Source organism: Triturus cristatus, chromosome 4_2, assembly GCF_964204655.1.
Source record: "Triturus cristatus chromosome 4_2, aTriCri1.1, whole genome shotgun sequence".
Classification (NCBI taxonomy): Eukaryota; Metazoa; Chordata; class Amphibia; order Caudata; family Salamandridae; genus Triturus; species Triturus cristatus.
This window is the reverse complement of record NC_140586.1, coordinates 916063460-916082299: the sequence shown is the minus strand read 5'-3', so window position 1 is coordinate 916082299 and position 18840 is coordinate 916063460.

Below are 18840 nucleotides of genomic sequence, written 5' to 3'. Positions count from 1 at the left end.
GTCAACCGAAAAATTGAAGCTACATATCTATTGCCTGGAGCTTCTGGTGGGCTCTTTTGCTAGTCAATTTCACCCATAAAGAGCACTTGTTGCATCCTCCTTCGGAAGAACAATGTGTCAGCGATCCAGTATATCAACCGCCCGGGAGGTACGGGATCTCGTCTTCTATCCAACATTGCCTGGGACTTTTGCCACTTTTGCTTCTCGCAGAGGATCACTGTCATGGCAGAATATATTCCGGGCAAAGACAACCGGGTAGCGGATTAGAATTCCAGGTTTCTGAGGGATTTCAGTAACTGAAAGCTCCATCTCTTCCTCTTCCAAGAGATCATGAATATGCGAGGCCCATGCCAGATGGATCTGTTGATAATTATCGCTGGTCGTTATGTGCGTGAGAATTGCTATCGCAGATAATTATCGCCATGCTAGCGCTATATTAACTACGCATAGCGCAATGGTGATAATTTTCCTTGCGATAGCGTTGTTTTCCATGGAACATCACTGGAAAACCAGCAATGTTCCATGGAAAACGGCGATAACCTTGCTCCCTGCGGTCGTATCAGTATAATCCTCCCCCTATTTTAGGGATGGGTAAGTCAGCATTTTTGCAGACGTTAGTTTTTGGCGAAAACCGCGGTTTTCGCCAAAAACTAACATCTTCAAAGATGCCTGGTCCTCCTTGTAAATATCACGATGTGCACATCAGCAGTATTTACAAGGTTGTTCTGCCCAGTGCTGCCCACCTTGCATCTCATTAGAGATGCAAAGGGAGGCGTCAGGTAAAAGCGTGCTAACATGCCCTAATGCATGTTATCACCCTCTTGTTAATAGGGTGAAAACATTATCTCTGCTTTTTTGGCTTTTAAAGCCAAAAAAGCGGAGATAAGGCCCTTGATAATATGCCCGTGTATGGTGAGACTAGTGAATGCATCGTGTGTATGCAGATATAGAGCCAAGGATTGTGGGAATGATGCTTTTCAGAATACTAACAAAAGGCCTGTGTGTATGACAAAAGATACAGGACGTGGCTGAGCGTAGTGCGCATGCTCCATAGAGGCTGTTTGAACTCAGCTGGTAACATGACATAGGCTCAAGTACGGTTTCTGTTCCCGCTCTAGAGTAGAACGGATCCTGCTCTTTCTTAGGGGTGAGATGGAAGCTTCAAGCCGGGATTTAGAGGAGATGAGAAATCCTCATTTATTTTCCAGAGAGAGTAGGGCCGAGCATGCAAAGTTAGGTGGCTCAAAGGAGAGGTGGGGTGTGCGGGGGTTTTGGGGTGCAGGAGTAAAAGGTGGGGATAGATGGTGATTGAGAGGGGTTGCTGGTGCATCTGAGGTGGAAAGAGAGTTATCATTGCTGATGTTACACAGAGATGAAGATTTGAGATCATATTTAGGCGGAGACAGGTGAGGAGGAAGGGTGGATGCGGAGAGAGGAAAGAGGGGAGTCAAAGGGGCAGATTTACAATAACTGGCGCATCCCTGCATATCAGCAGGGATGCGCCAGTTATTGTGCGCCACAGCTCCGCCACTATGGATGCGCCGCATTGTATGCGCACCATGGGGCAAAAACGGCACAGATGCGGGACGCATCTGTGCCGTAAAAGTGGCGCATTGCTGGAGTTGCGTACGCATCTCCAGCAATGGTCTGGGAGCCCTATCTTGTTAATACTGCGTTAATCCTTACGCCTGCTTAAAAATGACTGAGTCAAATCTTGTAGATTTCACTCAGCCACTTCCTGCGCCGGAAGGCCCCCCCCCCCCCTGCACAGGAACGCCTACTTCTGGCGCAGGGCTTTACAACGTGACACATCTCCCAGATGCGTCACGTTGTAAGTGCCTGTGTCTTCCGGAAGAGTGGCCTTTTGGAAGTATAGGGGGATCATCGGAGATCCTACACTTGATCTTAGCCACAAGGCACCTAAAGATATACAGCAGGGGTGCTGTGCCAGAGGCCCTAGGAGACAGTAGATTCCAACAGGGAGGAATCTAATCGCTACGCCCCATAAACATCTGTTTGTAATGATTTCAAATGCCATGCAGCAGTGTTTGGATGAGCATAGGATTCTGGGTATGCAGATTGCCGGTGACGCGATGTCTGTTTGCTTTGGAGGAGCCTGACCTCTGGCGGCAAGAAGGAGCATTGCACCTCCTGCTCCTTCACCGAGGCCCTCTCAGTCCTCACCTATAGCGCCTCGAGCTGCATTGCGCCTCTCGCTCCTTCAACGAGGCGCATCTAGGTTTCCTCAGCTTCACAAGTTCATCCTCCTGTCTAATCTTATCCAAAACGGATGCTGGCAGCTTCCGGAACAAAGTTGATTTAAACCAACCGCATCAAAGCTCCCATCACTTCTGCTTCCTAAGAAATTAGAGATGGGATCAAACTGTTCATAGCGCCAAACTTCATAGTGCCAAGATTCGGACCATATTTGTTTAAAAATCATGCAACACAGTGCCACCTTGCAGCGCCGGAACGCGCCAGGAATTGTTATACTTTTAAATAGCGCATTATAGTTTTTACCGAACACCGCCATAGCATAGAAGTGAGTGTTCCAGCAATTTAGCAGAAAAATAGCAATTTACTGTTTAAAGTTGATTGATAGACTAACGAAAAGTCTTCTATAACACTCTTGTATTCATGTGGGATCTTGAGTAATATCAAGACCCTTCAAAAATTAGACCAATTAACGCTATCATCATTACACGAAGTTTAATGAACTGCGTCGTATGTCAAGACAGTACTACAAGACAGGGATCCTCTGCCTGATAGTATTATAAATATCTCTGATGAAAAGTAGAGTGACTTTACAGATATTATTCAGAGTGTCAAATGTAATGCTATCTTACCAAAATTTATATACACATAAGAAGGTTTCTGTTTCTGAGTGCCAAATACGACTACTTTACCTGTCACAATGAAACGGAAATGATTTTGGCTTCCTAGAGGCTTCTGGGTATGCAAATTATCAAAGAGAGCTTGTTGCTTTCAGGCAGACTTCCCTCTAGTAACAGAGGATGGTACTGCACCTAAAGCTTACTGAACAGGTACTCCCCCCTCCCTCCGGCTCAATCTCTTTCTCTCTCTCTCTCTCTCTCTCTCTCTCTCTCTCGCACGCACCCACATAAAACAAGCATTGGCATAGCCACTAGGTCTCGCCTTAAGAAACTTTTAAGTGTTTTGCTAGAGCTATTGGCTGTCTTTCCCCATTGTCACTTTGATGTGCACAGCACATGCTTTAGGCTTTCAAGGTATATGTCAAGTACTACTTATGATTCATTTCCTATGCCAACTAGGGGCATGTGTAAGACAGCAGGCTTTCCGTTCTTATCTATATTTTTGAATCTGTAAGCGCCATGTTCAAATTAAGGGGCACAACTTGGAAAAACAGCAGGAAAGAAATACACACATTGGAAATGCAACAGGTTTTACATTTGCTTGAGTTAGCGCTATTGTAATTGTATTGTAATTGCATTTATATAGCCCTTACTATCCCTGACGAGGCGTTAAAACCCTTTTTCGGCGAGCAGCACGCTATTCCGGGACCCATAGAGGATGAGTGTTGAATTAGTATAGTGAAATATGAAAGTAATTTTAAGTGATGGATAGGTTAGTCAGCTATTTGGATTCGGAAGGATAGCAGAAGGATAGAAGCGGAAAAATGGTTTGTATATATATAGCGCTTACTATCCCTGACGAGGCGTCAAAACACTTTTTCGGCGAGCAGCACGCTACTCCGGGACCCATAGAGGATTAGTGTTGAATTAGTATAGTGAAATATGAAAGTAATTTTAAGTGATGGATAGGTTAGTCAGCTATTTGGATTCGGAAGGATAGCAGAAGGATAGAAGAGGAAAAAAGGTTTGTATTTCTATAGCGCTTCTAACCCCTGATGGGGTGTTGAAGCGTTTTTTTTGGCATGTAGCACGCTTCTCTGAAAACCCATAAAGGATTAGTGATGAATTAGTATGGTGAAATATGAAAGTAATTTGAGTGGTGGATATTAGTCAGTTATTTGGAGTGAGAAGGATAGCGGAGGGATAGAAGGGGAAAGAAAGTTTTACATTCATATAGCTCCTGTTACCCCTGATGGGTGTTCAAGCGCTTCTCTGGCGAGTAGCACGCTACTCCGGAACCCATAAAGGATTAGTGTTGAAAATTAGTTTAGTGAAATCAAAAATATTTTGGGTGGTGGATATGTTATTCAGATAGAGAAGGGTAGGCGTTGGGATAGAAGAGGGAACGAGGTTTGTATTTATATAGCGCTTGCCACCCCTGATGGGGTTTTGAAGCGCTTTTTTGGCAAGTAGCACGCTACTCTGGAAACCCATAAAGGATAAGTGTTGAATTAGTATGGTGAAACATGAAAGTAATTTGAGTGGTGGATATGTTAGTCAGTTATTTGGATTGAGAAGGGTTGGTGAGGGGTAGAAAGGGAAAAAAGGTTTGCATTTATATAGCTCTTGTAACCCTGATGGAGTGTTGAAACACTTTATTGGCGAGTATCACGCTACTCTGGAATCCATAAAGGATTAGTGGTGCATTAGTATAGTGGAATATGGGATTTGGGAAGTGAAAATGTTAGTCTGTTATTTTGATTGAAAAGGATAGCGCAGTGATAGAAGAGTGAAGGATTTTGAAAAAAAAATCTCCTTTTTTAGGTCATAGCAGTAGGAGGAGGCTTTTGGATGAGTAAAAAGGGGTTTGGAGGAGAAGAGTCAGAGGGAAGAGTTTAGAAGGGTTTGTTTTGGGGCGATCAGTATAGTAAAAGAGGCAAGGAGGAGTAGAGTAGGGGAGAGTCTGGGAAGGGTATTTTAGGGATCTTGGTAGTGGTATGGGGTTTGGAATACATGAGAGAGTGGATGTAGAGGATATATTGATAGACGTATAGGGTGAGAAATAAGTGGATTGGAAAGAGTAGTAGAAAGAAGTTTGAGATGAGTCAGAAAGTTGAGCTAGAAGATATATTGAGGGAGGTATAGGCTGAGAAATAGGGTAGTGCATTGGAAATGCTAAATTTGAAGAAAGTGATAGATATATAGACCCATAAGTACATTAAAAGTATATAGATGCATAAAAGAGGTAAATTTATGTAGATTAAAGATATTACTAGAGGTACAGGGTGAGAAATAGGGTAGTGCATTGGCTATGCTTTTTCAGGAGAAAAGTAGCAAACACACAGATCCAAGTACATGGAAGGTACATAGATGCACAATGGTAGCAAGTACATGTAGACCAAGGAGGCATCAGATAAGCTCCGGTTTTCAAGTGTTATTGTACTTTAATCAATTGTTTAACAACATAATTATTCTACATGTTTATATAAAGCAATACACAAAGATAGGTAGATATCTACAGTGAAAATAAATGCTTATATATCGAGGGGTATCCAGTAAATTTCTGTTTGCGTATGGTGCTTATGTGGGGAAGGGCCAATCCGTGAGTAGTTTTCTGAAGATAAGGTGGTTGTCGGTGGATCTTATGTTGGGGGTAAAGAGTTCCATATTTTGGCTGCTTGAACAGAGAAGGATGTGCCACCCATGGTTTTTTTTCTGTATCTTGGGATCTTGAGGCGAGGTGCCCCTTTAGAGCGGAGGTTCCTTTGTTGAATGTGTTTGGTGATTTTACTCCTGATGAAGAGCAGTCCCATTCCATGTATTGCTTTGTGATAACTTTTATTAAATTTTCTATTGTAATACAATGATGCATCATTTCTCATTTTCACTTAAGCATACAATATAGTGTAAGACCATAGTTTCACAGCAGCAGTTTGTTAGGTTCAACAGTACATTTTCAGGGTTTTTCTTTTGCACCCTCTACTTTATGTATGTCTAGATCCATCGTGTCATGTAACATTTTAATCTGAATAGCTAGTTAGTCACTTCCCTCGGACTGCGATTCCTCTTAAGGGCTTTTGCAGTCTTATCCGAGATCTGGACATGGTCGGAGGGATCTGTTTGATGTTGGGGGTACTCAGACTTCAGATCCCACTGCAGAGCCTGCATGTGCCACCTGGTGTGCTTCACCAGCAGGATGCAGGAGGCCATCATTCCCAGCAGCCTCAGGGTTGACCTCACTGAAATCCTGGACAGAGGCTGAAAGATTGGAATTTTAGTCTGAATGTCCTGGTCTCTCCTCTCCGGGACAACGGCACAAAATTGGACCTCATCCAGAACGGCTCTGATGGAAGGAAGCATTGGAGAAGCAGTCAGGTGTGACTTTGGTGTGTTGATAGTAAACCCCACTGGCGTCAAGAGGTGGGTGACAACTGCCTGGGGTGAGCCAGCCTTCAGCAGCCAGTCATCGAGGTAGGGGAAGTCTGTGGCCCCTGGCATCTGAAGATGTGCTGCCACTACCGCCATCAAGAGCACTGGTTGGACCAAAGGGGAGCACAGTGACCTCAGTATGCTCATGTCCACCATGAACTGCAGATAGCACCTAAGGGCCCGCAGGACGGAGATGTGAAAATAAGCGTCCTGCATGTCCAACGATACTATCCAGTCTCTGGAGTCAAGGGCAGACAGTTCCTAGGCCAGAATAAGCATCTTGAATTTGTCCTTCAGAAGGAAGACGTTGAGAAGGCACTGATCTAAAATGGGAAATAGCCTCCATCATGTGATTGTCCCTCGTGTGGTCTGGTGTAGGGTGGAATCAAGTTCTGTCCGTCCCGGTCTCTTGTTTTCTGTCTCAGTCTTGTTGTACTTTTGAGTCTTTTACTTTTATAGGGGCAGATTTACAAGTTCCATGCCCACTTTTGCGCTGCCGTTGCGTCAGTTTTGTGACGCAGCAGTGGCGCCCACCCCTTCCCTGCTGCGCTTCCCTACGGCAAAAGAAAAGGGCAGGAATGTGCGTATCTATAAGATACAGTGCATTCCTGTCCTTTTCCCTGTGCCGGTGCACAATGGGCTGCTGGGTGCCAACGCAGGCACCTTTGCACCATGGTGCAAGGGGGCCTGCGTTGAGGGGATGATTACTTTTTTACAGGAAGGGAAACCTTTCTGTACAAAAATAATCACAAGAGGCTTTTCCTCTTTCTATGTGTGCTGCAGAATGCAGCACATATAGAACAAGCATTTTCAATGCAATAGGTCTCGCATTATTAAAGTTTGAGCTGTTGGCATTGCTAATAAAAATGCAACACCAATAGCAGCTCAACGATTCAGTAATGTGAGATCTATTGCATTGCAATTGTTTTTTTTTTAATATAGCACGAACCTAAGTGAAAGTTGTGTATTTATGTTGCATTGAGTACAGTGTAATTATGTGTTGTGTTATTATGTGGCACAGAGTGGTATTGTGTGGAGTGTATTTATCTTACATTAAGTAGAGAGTAATTATGTGACATGAAATTATGTAGTACTGAGTGGTATGTGGAGTGTATTTATGTTGTATTGAATACAGTGTAATTATGTGATGTGTAATCACACACCCAACCACACAACCACACACACACAACCACACCCACAACCACACACACAACCACAACCACACACACAACCACACACACAACCACACACACAGAACCACACACACAACCACAAACACAACACACACAAACAACCACACACACAACCACACACACAACCACAACCACACACACAACCACAACCACACACACAACCACAACCACACACAACCACACACAACCACCACAACCACACACACAACCACCACAACCGCACACATAACCACCACAACCACACACACAACCACAACCACACACACAACCACACACACAACCACACATACAACCACACCCACACTGAACCACACACACAACCACACACACAACCACATACAACCACACACACACAATCACACACACACACACAACCACACACATACAACCACACACACAACCACACACACAACCACACATACAACCACACACACACTGAACCACACAAACAACCACACACACAACCACACACACACAATCACACACACACACACAACCACACACACACAACCACACACACAACCACACACACAACCACAAACACAACACACACACAACCACACACACACACAACCACACACACACAACCATACACAAGCACACACACAACCACACATACACCACACACACACAACCACACACACAACCACACACACACAACCACACACCCACACACAACCACACACACACACACAACCACACACACAACCACACTCACACACAACCACACACACAACCACACACAACCACACACACAACCACACACACACGGCCACCCACACAACCACACACACACACACACAGAACCACACACAACTTAAGGGAATCGGGTAATGGAAAGAGAAAGAACTCTATCCAAAATCACACGTTTTCAGTCCAGTCAGAAAGTATGACTTAGCCCCAACGAGTCCTTGTTTTGTAGCTAAGCAGATACAGTCAATTATTTCAGTAAGTCTGACGCGACATTAGAAAAATAGAAGTATAGTGCAATTATTAGGCACGCATTGTTTACCTTGTAACAGCGTAAATATTTGCCGCGCATTTTCATTTTTTTTACCTTGTAACCACCTTCATTTATTTTACCTTGTAACAAAGTAAATATTTGCGGCGCATTTTCATTTACTTTGCCTTGTAACCGCGTAAAGATTAGCCACGCATTCCTCCCAATTAAGCAACAAACTGTATTGCAGCCGCAAAGCCACAAGTAAAGTGATCGCAAAACTGAAAGCAAAGCCACAAGATGTATTTGTTTTACTTTCAGTTTCTTCTCTGATATTGTATTCATCTTTCTCTTAGTTTGTGCGTTTCTATCTCTCTCTCAGTCTATCTGTGTGTCTCTGTCTTTGTATGTGCTCCTCTGTGCCCGTCATGCTCCGCTATATGTGTCTACCTATGTGTACACTGTATTTGCGTGTATGTATCAAACTCTATATGTGCCTTTTAATGTTTATAAGTTTCTGTCTTTATCTCTGCCTCTGTTCCTCTTTGTCTATCTGTCTCAGTTTCTAGCTTTGTGTATGTGCCTCTGTTTCTGTAGATCTCTTTGGTTGTTAATCTCCTTTTCTATATGTGTGTACGTCTGTTTTCCTGTACCTAGGTCTAGCTCTGTGTATTTCTGTCTATATGTCTATAACTCTATTTGTAAGCAAGCGCCATTTTAGATTAAGGGAATCGGCTAACGGAAAGAGAAAGAACTCTATCCAAAATCACACGTTTTCAGCCCAGCCAGAAAGTATGACTTAGCCCCAACGAGTCCTTGTTTTGTAGCTAAGCAGATACAGTCAATTATTTCAGTAAGCCTGATGCGACATTAGAATAAGAGAAGTATAGTGCAATTATTTGGCACGCATTGTTTACCTTGTAACCGCGTAAATATTTGCCGTGCATTTTTCATTTTTTTTACCTTGTACCGAAGTAAATATTTGCAGCGCATTTTCATTTACTTTGCCTTGTAACCGCCTTCATTTATTTACCTTGTATCCGCATAAAGATTAGCCACGCATTCCTCCCAATTAAGCAACAAACTGTATTGCAGCCGCAAAGCCACAAGTAAAGTGATCGCAAAACTGAAAGGAAAGCCACAAGTAAAGCGATCGCGAAACCGAAAGCAGTCGCTTTTGGAAGCAGAGACAGCCGCCAATGGTGCGCGCGCGTGCACCACAGACAGCCATATGCTTTCAATTATCGCGCCCGCGTCTGGGCACGATAATTTAAACCAGATAGGCTTTAGTGCACGTAACAGACACCAATAGGCCGTGGGCGGAGCGATGCGCCTGCCTTTGGCCTATTGCGTGCTCTGTCTAAAAAATACAGCCACTAAAAGCCCAATAATAGAAGACAAAACAAAAAACACAAGCACGAGCTTGTACGATTCCAGGGTCCATTTCTGAACCCCGGACAAAAGGACTCTTGCTGCGCGAGCACCGTTGTGCAGTGCAACGCCAGGCGCGAGACCTAAAAAGGGAAAAAGAGGAGAAATAAAGATATTTCTCCTCATTGTGCCTCCCTTACGCCGCCCATGTAAGCTTTTGGCACTGCCTCAGATTTACATTTTTCTCATAAATCTGGGGCAGTGTCAAAAGGCCATGGATGTTGCTGGGAACGCCTCCAGCAACACCCATTGTACGTCCCTTTAATGCAGAACACTGCCTTAAAGGGGCTGATATTTATCAGGCAGCATTAAGCCAAAAAAATTGGCTTAGTGCTGCCTGATAAATATCACGCAGGCTTCTGCGCCACGGAACGTCACAAAAAGTGAGGTTCCGGAGGCGCAAGGAGTCTCATCTATGAGGCCCCCATTACTTACAAAGGAATTTTAGCTACAATCACTTGATCCCTCTGACAGGCGAGGCACAGGAGGCGCTTCTATGATGGCTCAGACAAATGGAAGCATGGAATGGCAAGGCCATTTTCTGAGTCTCTCCAGATGTGGTCATCGAGTTAGATGCCAGCGCTGGAGTTGGAGCGCAACAGGCGGTCGGTGGTCAACCGAAGAATTGAAGCTACATATCAATTGCCTGGAGCTTCTGGTGGGCTTTTTTGCTAGTCAATTTCACCCATAAAGAGCACTTGTTGCATCCTCCTTCGGAAGAACAATGTGTCAGCGGTCCAGTATATCAACCGCCCGGGAGGTACGGGATCTCGTCTTCTATCCAACATTGCCCGGGACTTTTGCCACTTTTGCTTCTCGCAGAGGATCACTGTCATGGCAGAAAAGATTCCGGGCAAAGACAACCGGGTAGCGGATTAGGATTCCAGGTTTCTGAGGGATTTCAGTAACTGAAAGCTCCATCCCTTCCTCTTCCAAGAGATCATGAATATGCGAGGCCCATGCCAGATGGATCTGTTGATAATTATCGCTGGTCGTTATGTGCGTGAGAATTGCTATCGCCGGCTATCACAGATAATTATCGCCATGCTAGCGCTATATTAACTATGCATATCGCGATGGCAATAATTTTTCCTGCAATAGCGTTGTTTTCCATGGAACATCACTGGAAAACCAGCAATGTTCCATGGAAAACAGCGATAACCTTGCTGATACAACCCTGTGGTCATATCAGCATAATCCACCCCCTATGTTAGGGATGGGTAAGTCAGCATTTTTGCAGACGTTAGTTTTTGGCGAAAACTGGGCCTCCTTGTAAATATCACGATGTGCACATCAACGATATTTACAAGGTTGTTCTGCCCAGTGACGCCCACTTTGCATCTCATTAGAGATGCAAATGGAGGCGTCGGATAAAAGGGTGCTAACATGCACTAATGCATGTTATCACCCTCTTGTTAATAGGGTGAAAACATTATCTCCGCTTTTTTGGCTTCTAAAGCCAAAAAAGCGGAGATAAGGCCCTTGATAATATGCCCCTGTATGGTGAAACTCTAGTGAATGCATCGTGTGTATGCAGATATAGAGCCAAGGATTGTGGGAATGATGCTTTTCAGAATACTAACAAAAGGCCTGTGTGTATGACAAAAGATACAGGACGTGGCTGAGCGTAATGCGCATGCTCCATAGAGGCTGTTTGAACTCAGCTGGTAACATGACATAGGCTCAAGTACGGTTTCTGTTCCCGCTCTAGAGTAGAACGGATCCTGCTCTTTCTTAGGGGTGAGATGGAAGCTTCAAGCCGGGATTTAGAGGAGATGAGAAATCCTCATTTATTTTCCAGAGAGAGTAGGGCTGAGCACGGAAAGTTAGGTGGCTCAAAGGAGTGCTGGGAGAGGGGGGGTGTGCGGGGGTTTGGGGTGCAGGAGTAAAAGGTGGGGATAGTTTGCGATTGAGAGGGGTTGTTGGTGCATCTGAGGTGGAAAGAGAGTTATCATTGCTGATGTTAAACAGAGATGAAGATTTGAGATCATATTTAGGCGGAGACAGGTGAGGAGGGAGGGTGGATGCGGAGAGGGGAAAGAGGGGAGTCATAGAATGGAGGAGGTTTGGGAAGAAGAGAGGAGAGGGGCTGGAAAGGTCCCGTAAGCTAGGTGGGTCCGAGGGAGGGAAAAGGAAGGGATTACCAAGTGGGGATAAAGTGTTGAGCAGCATTACAGCAAGAACGGGGGTAAAGAGAGAATCAAGGAGTTTGTGAAGAGTTTAGGGTACAAGGAGAGGGGGGTGTAGCGCGGCGGGGCCTGTGTCGCAGTTACCGGTGACAAGCGCAGTAAAGGACACACAGACACCGGTTAATCGCTCTGGGCTGGAAGACCCCGTGCGGTCCCGCCCACGTTTATTTATCCCCTCGGGACAAGCCCGTCCGAGGGGTGTATGGATGCATGTGAGATCGCAACATTGTTGGAGAGAGTCCGGGTGGCTCTCTACATCCCTCCTTTCTTTTAGTTCAGAGTCATCGAGTTCGTCCCATCATGGGGAAGTATATACAAAGTCCTTTAGTCTCTGACTTGGGACTGGGTTCGGTCGGAGGCCATACCTCTGGCTTCGGGTGCAAGATTCCGGGGAACTGCCCAGCGGGGTACTCCGTGATGTCTCAGCGGCAGGGTCCTGGCAGGTTGGCCTTCCGTGGTCATCGCCGTCCTGATTGATCTGCGGACCGGACACCGGGGAGGAGATTCTTTCACAGAGAGACGCAGGGGAACCACAACCCGGAGGTGAGCCTTGGGGCCTGGACTCCTCCCAATCCGTGCCCAATCCGAGACCGACTTTAAACTCGATACATTCCTTGTAATGGCCTGTTGGCCTCTTTTTGCCGTGACCATGGTCCCTTGAACCTCGATCACAGTCCATACCTCAGGCTCATAGGGGGTTCTGAACTTCCATCCAGGGTGCCGATCCTTAATGACCACCTGATCTCCGACTCGTATCTGTGGATCTCGGGCCCTTCGGGCCTCACTGGCCTTCCGATTCGTTGCTTCTCTTCTCGCTTGAACGGCCGCTCCGTCTCTCTCGGTAGGTACCCACCCTGGATCTGACGGGATACTGTCCCGTGGGGCTCTCTTAAACATGATGTGGGCCGGAGCACATTTGGTGGTGCTGTGTGGAGATCCAGAGCTGCTTCCGGATCCTCTCCATTCTCCACGGCAATGCGCAGCGCTCGATTGAGTGTTCTCATTAGTCGTTCCACCTCCCCATTTGCTTGAGGCCATAGAGGGGTGATCTTCCGGTGTCGGACCACTAGGTTTGCAAGGTATTCCTGAAATTCCCGCCTTTTGAAGGGGGGCCCATTGTCCGACTTGACCTTTTCGGGCAGCCCCATCGTTGCAAACACTCGGTCGAGAACCCTCTTGACATGAGGAAAAGCAGTTGACGCTATCACTTCAACGACAGGGAATTTCGAGAATGAATCGACCATGACCAGCATGTGCCGACCATCAGGAAAACTCCTAAAGTCCATGCTAAGATGCGACAACGGCGTCTCACTTGCCTCTTCGGTGATTACTGGGGCTGGTGCAGGGTCCCCTCCGGTGATGGTGCAGGCGTGGCATTGTCGAACCATCTCCTCTACTTTGGAGTCCATCGCCGGGAACCAGACCTTGTCGCGCAGCCTGGCTTTAGTCTTGGCCATCCCCTGGTGACCTACGTGTGCCAGCGCAAGGATTCTTTTTTCAGGGACCACGATGAGGTGTCCCCTCAGAATGACTCCATCTTCCCCCACGCTGAGCTCGCTCCGGACATGCCACAGTTGTTGGTGAGTATGGCTGACTTCTTGTCGCAGGGCGCGGGCCTCATCCATGAAATGGGCCCACCCATTGCTGTCCAGTGCCCTGCGAACGCGAGAGAGTGTGGGGTCTTCCCGCGTGGCTTGACCGATTTCCTCCACCGTCATGGCCTTGGGACACGCCCCTTGCGACACCATGCTGACAAACGCTTTCATGCTGCAGGTATCCTCTGAAGAGGCGGATGGCCGGGCTGACTCCGGGTGATGGGACAGATAGTCCGCAGGGTTGTGGGCCCCAGGACGGTAGATTACCTTGAAATTGTATGCCTGTAGCTGCACTGCCCAGCGTTCGATCCTCGGCGGCGCCAGCCTCGACAGCCCAGCAAACAGTGGGAGCAGCGGCTTGTGGTCCGTTACGACGGTGAAGTCCTGCCCGGGCAGGTACAGATGGACGTGCTGGCATGCCCATTTGATGGCCAGCGCTTCTCTTTCGATCTGGGCATACCTCGTCTCGGTGTCAGTGAGAGCCTTACTGGCATATGCGCCGGGCTTCCACACTTCGTGACCATGCTCCTGCTGGAGGACAGCACCGAGGCCCACTGGGCTGGCATCCACGACCAGTTCCGTTCTCCTCCGGGGGTGGAAATACGCCATGATCGTCTTGTCTAGGAGCCCTGCTTTGATATCTTGGAACGCCTTGTTGGCCGCGGGTGTCCACTCCCACTTGTGATCGTGGCGCGTGAGGGCACGTAACGGCTCTGACATAGCTGTGAGATTGGGGATAAATCGTCCGCAGTAAGTGGCCATCCCAAGAAAACTCCTCACCTCCGGTGGGACTTTGAGGCGTGTTGGCGGCCCGGATGGCTTCAGCCTTCTTCGGGTCTACCAGGAGTCCTTCGCGAGTGAACGTGTACCCAAAGAAGTCCACGCTGTCTTGATCGAAGGAGCACTTGGCTTTGTGTAGCGTCAGTCCACATTCCGCCAGCCTCTTGAGCGTGGCCCGGAGGTGGGAGTGATGTTCCTCCAGCGTGTTGGAGAATACCAGGATGTCATCGCTGAGGTTAATTACTCCTTGCAGCCCTGACAGGGTTTCGCGGATCGCGTTTTGGAAGACCTCCGCGGCTGAAGAGACTCCGAAACTGAGCCTTTTGTACCTCCTGAGGCCAACATGAGTCGAAAAGGTGGTGATGTATCGGCTCCCCGGGTCTAGCTCCAACTGGTGGTAGCCGGCATTCAGGTCCAACTTCGAGAGCCATTTCGCCCCGTTAAGGTCCGCCACGATGTCGTCTATCGTGGGGGTGATGTGCCGCTCCCTCTTCACCGCTGTATTGGGCAGCCTCATGTCCACACAGAGTCTGATGGCCCCCGGTTGTGTGGGCTTGGGTGCCACGACCAGCGGGAACACCCAGTGGGTGGGGCCAGATACTTTTTCGATGACGTCAAGGTCTTCGAGCTTTCGCAGCTCCTCTTCCACTTGAGGGCGTAGGTTGAACGGCACTCTCCGATGCCTGAGGGCCACCGGTCGTACCGACTGATATATATGCAACTTGAATTTCTTGCCCTTGAGTTTCCCCAGGCCGGTGAAGAGTGTTGGGAACTCCTTCAGTATGTCATCTGCATGTGAGTCATGAACCTGGTTTGCAAAGAACACAAGGCCTTGGTCCTCCGCCGTGTGACAGCTGAGCAGGGTCCCTTTCTTGCCTTCCGTGACACGGAACTGCGTCTCGGTCGAGTAGCCCCCGCTTGCGATGGTAGCGCTGATGATGCCCCGGAGGGGAAGAGGGTCCATTCCTCCATACGTGTATATTCGCGCCTTGGATGGCGTCAAGGGGGGTCGCGGCGACAGGCGGTCATACTGATCAGAGTCAATCACATTGACTGACGCCCCAGTGTCAATGAGGGCTTGTACTTCCGTGCTTCCGACTGAGACTGAGCACATGGGCGGCGGCCGTCGCCTGTAGCCTGTCCGGCTGACGTAGGATACCACGAACACATCGTCATCTTCGTCCTCGTATATCGGGGGTCGCACCTGGGGATGGTGTTCCAGGCTTGACGGCGGGTCAGCATGCGAGACCTGGCGAACTTGCTGTGGCCCGAACCTGGGTCTCGACGACAGCTGTCTGAATCGCCCGCCACGGCACACCCTGGCATAATGATTTATCCTTCCGCAGCGGGAGCACGTTTTCCCTTTCGCCCCGCAGATGGCCGTTGCCGGGTGATCTTCGCCGCAGTACCCACACAACCCTCCCGGTGCGGGTTTGGACGCCTGGCGAGGTGTAGCGGGACACCTTTGAATAGCTTCCACCTTTTCTTCCTTGTTGGGCGGGGTATTGAACACCGATCCCGTGGCCACGGGTGTGTGTAGGGCTGCTTCCATCGCTTCCGCCCGGGCGTCCGACAACCCATGAGAGCGAGCAAGAACCAGGATCTCGTCCAGCGAGATCCCTGGCTGTCGGAGGATCAACTTCCGTAGGAGCTTGGAACGACAGCCTAAGATGATCTGATCACTTATTTCCTCTCTTTGGTATGTGAAGAGGCACGTGCTGGCCAGCCGGCGCAGCCGGGCGTAGAACATGTCAACCGATTCTGTGTCGGTCTGTCACGCCCTCCGGAACTTAAATTTCTCGAAGTCGGGGTTGAGCTGTGGGTCGAAATGTCTGTTTAGCGCAGCGACCCCCGTGTCGTAGTCGTCATCGTTTCCTGTGTTGGGAAGCGTGTCGAACAGGTCATAAATCTCAGCTCCTCCATAATAGATGAGTAGGGATCGCTTTACTGTCCCATCGGTTTCACGAGTCCCTTTGAAATAATGATTTAATCGCCCTACCCATGCTTTCCACCTTGGCGCAGCAGTGGCGGGATCCGAGGTCTCACTGAATGGTGGTAGCGGTGCGACCGCGGTATGGGTGACCACAGGTGGTGGTGGGTTGTTGCCGGCGCCTGGATTGTGCCCACCTGCTTGCGGTGCGCCTGCGCCTGCGGCGGGTACGGTGCTCATTGTGTGGCTTCTTCGTGTATTTTTTTTTCTAGGGTTTTGCCAATGCTTGTTTGTCCAGGCTAACTTCTTCCCCCACTTGGGGGCAGATTTATGACTTGTGGCGCATCTCTGCTAATCAGCAGAGATGCGCCAGACGAGTTGCGACGCATCTGCCCACCCGTGCGCCACCACTGATGTGCCGCATTTACAATGCGGCGCACCATGGCACTCGGATGGGCAGATGCGTGACGCATCTCCAGTCGGAAATGCGGCGCATTGCTGGAGTTGCGTCGCAAGCGCGACGCAGCTCCAGCAAGGCTCGGGGGTGCCCCATCCCTAACATGCTGCGTCAATCCCTACGCCTGCTTCAAGCAGGCGCAGGGATTTGACGTAGCATGGCCGGAAAAGTGACTGAGTGAAATCTTGTAGATTTCACTCAGCCACTTTTCGGAGGCGTTCCTGCGCCGGAACGCCCCCCCCTGTGAAGGTACACCCACATGTGGCGCAAGCTTTACAACGTGACGCATCTCCCTAGATGCGTCACGTTGTAAATCTGCCGCAGCATGGTGCTGGCTTGCGGCGCAAAAGTGAGGCACAGGGCTTATAAATCTGCCCCTTGGTTTCTTCCACAGGGTCACCCTTCCCTTTTGTTTTCTTCTTTCCCTTGGAATTTAGCCAAAAGTCCTGCTTCTCCCTTTTACTTTCACTTTACAGGCAGGCAGGCAGAAGGACAGCCCTGCAGAGGCCCCCTCCAGGAGATTGGCCGAGTCAGACGGGAGCCAGCGTGAGGCAGAGCAACCACGTGGACCCCAGAGCAGGGGGAACCGCTACCAAAGCAGGAAACTGATGCAGCGCTCCAGGCCAGCCACTCACCCTTCTCACAGCGCGCTGGGTCGCCACCGGCTGAACACACTCCCGATGTCAAGGGATGCGCATGGGCGGGCGCAGCGCTGGCAGGCAAACCGATCAGCGGAGGGCAGCACGCGGGTGGGCTCCGCGATCCTCCGTCATTAATCAGGTACGCAGCGGGAGCGTCAGCATCGCGGGTGGGCTCCGCACACTCCGGATGACCAACAGGGCAGGCAGATACACACGCGAGGGTGCGACTAGCCTCATCGCCAGTGTAGCGCGGCGGGGCCTGTGTCGCAGTTACCGGTGACAAGCGCAGTAAAGGACACACGGACACCGGTTAATCGCTCTGGGCCGGAAGACCCCGTGCGGTCCCGCCTACGTTTATTTATCCCCTCGGGACGAGCCCGCCCCGAGGGGTGTATGGATGCATGTGAGATCGCAACATTGTTGGAGAGAGTCCGGGTGGCTCTCTACAGGGGGGAGCAGGTAAGGAAGAAGAGAAGGGGGAAACAAGGGAAAGGTATGGAAAGTTAACTGGAAAATCAGGTTGTAGAAAGGTGGACTAAATAAGGGGGTGGAGGGCATGGTTACGTGGGAAGAGGTAATATTAGAGTACCGGGAAGGTGCAGAGTGGAAAAGGAGAGTGCTAGCTAGAGGTATGGTTGGCGTGTTGAGGAGAAGTTCTCAATGGGAGGGGGAGGAAGAATGGGAGAAGAGGGAGTAGGGGAATGGGGGGGACAGAGGGTCGGCCTGTGCCTTCCGGAAGAGCGGCCTATTGGAGTATAGGGGGGGGGGGTTCATGAGAGGAGGTAGGGAGTAAATACTACACTTGATCTTAGCCAAAAGGCACCTAAATATATACAGCAGGGGTGCTGTGCCAGAGGCCCTAGGAGACAGTAGATTCCAACAGGGAGTACTCTAATCGCTACGCCCCATGAACATCTGTTTGTAATGATTTCAAATGCCATGCAGCAGTGTTTGGAGGAGCATTGGAATCTGGGTATGCAGATTGCCGGTGACGCGATGTGTGTTTGCTTTGGAGGAGCCTGACCTCTGGCGGCAAGAAGGAGCATTGCACCTCCTGCTCCTTCACCGAAGCGCTCTCAGTCCTCACCTATAGCGCCTCGAGCTGCATTGCACATCTCGCTCCTTCAACGAGGCGCATCTAGCGTTTCCTCAGCTTCACAAGTTCATCCTCCTGTCTAATCTTATCCAAAACTGATGCTGGCAGCTTCCGGAACAAAGTTGATTTAAACCAACCGCATCAAAGCTCCCATCACTTCTGCTTCCCCAGAAATTAGAGATGGGATCAAACTGTTCATAGCGCTAAACTTCATAGCGCCAAGATTCGGACCATATTTGTTTAACCCCTTCGCTGCTGCGGACATTCCGCTGCAGCGCTGGTGGGGGCGGGGGGGGGCAGCGCGGTGGGCCTGTGCTCATGACGG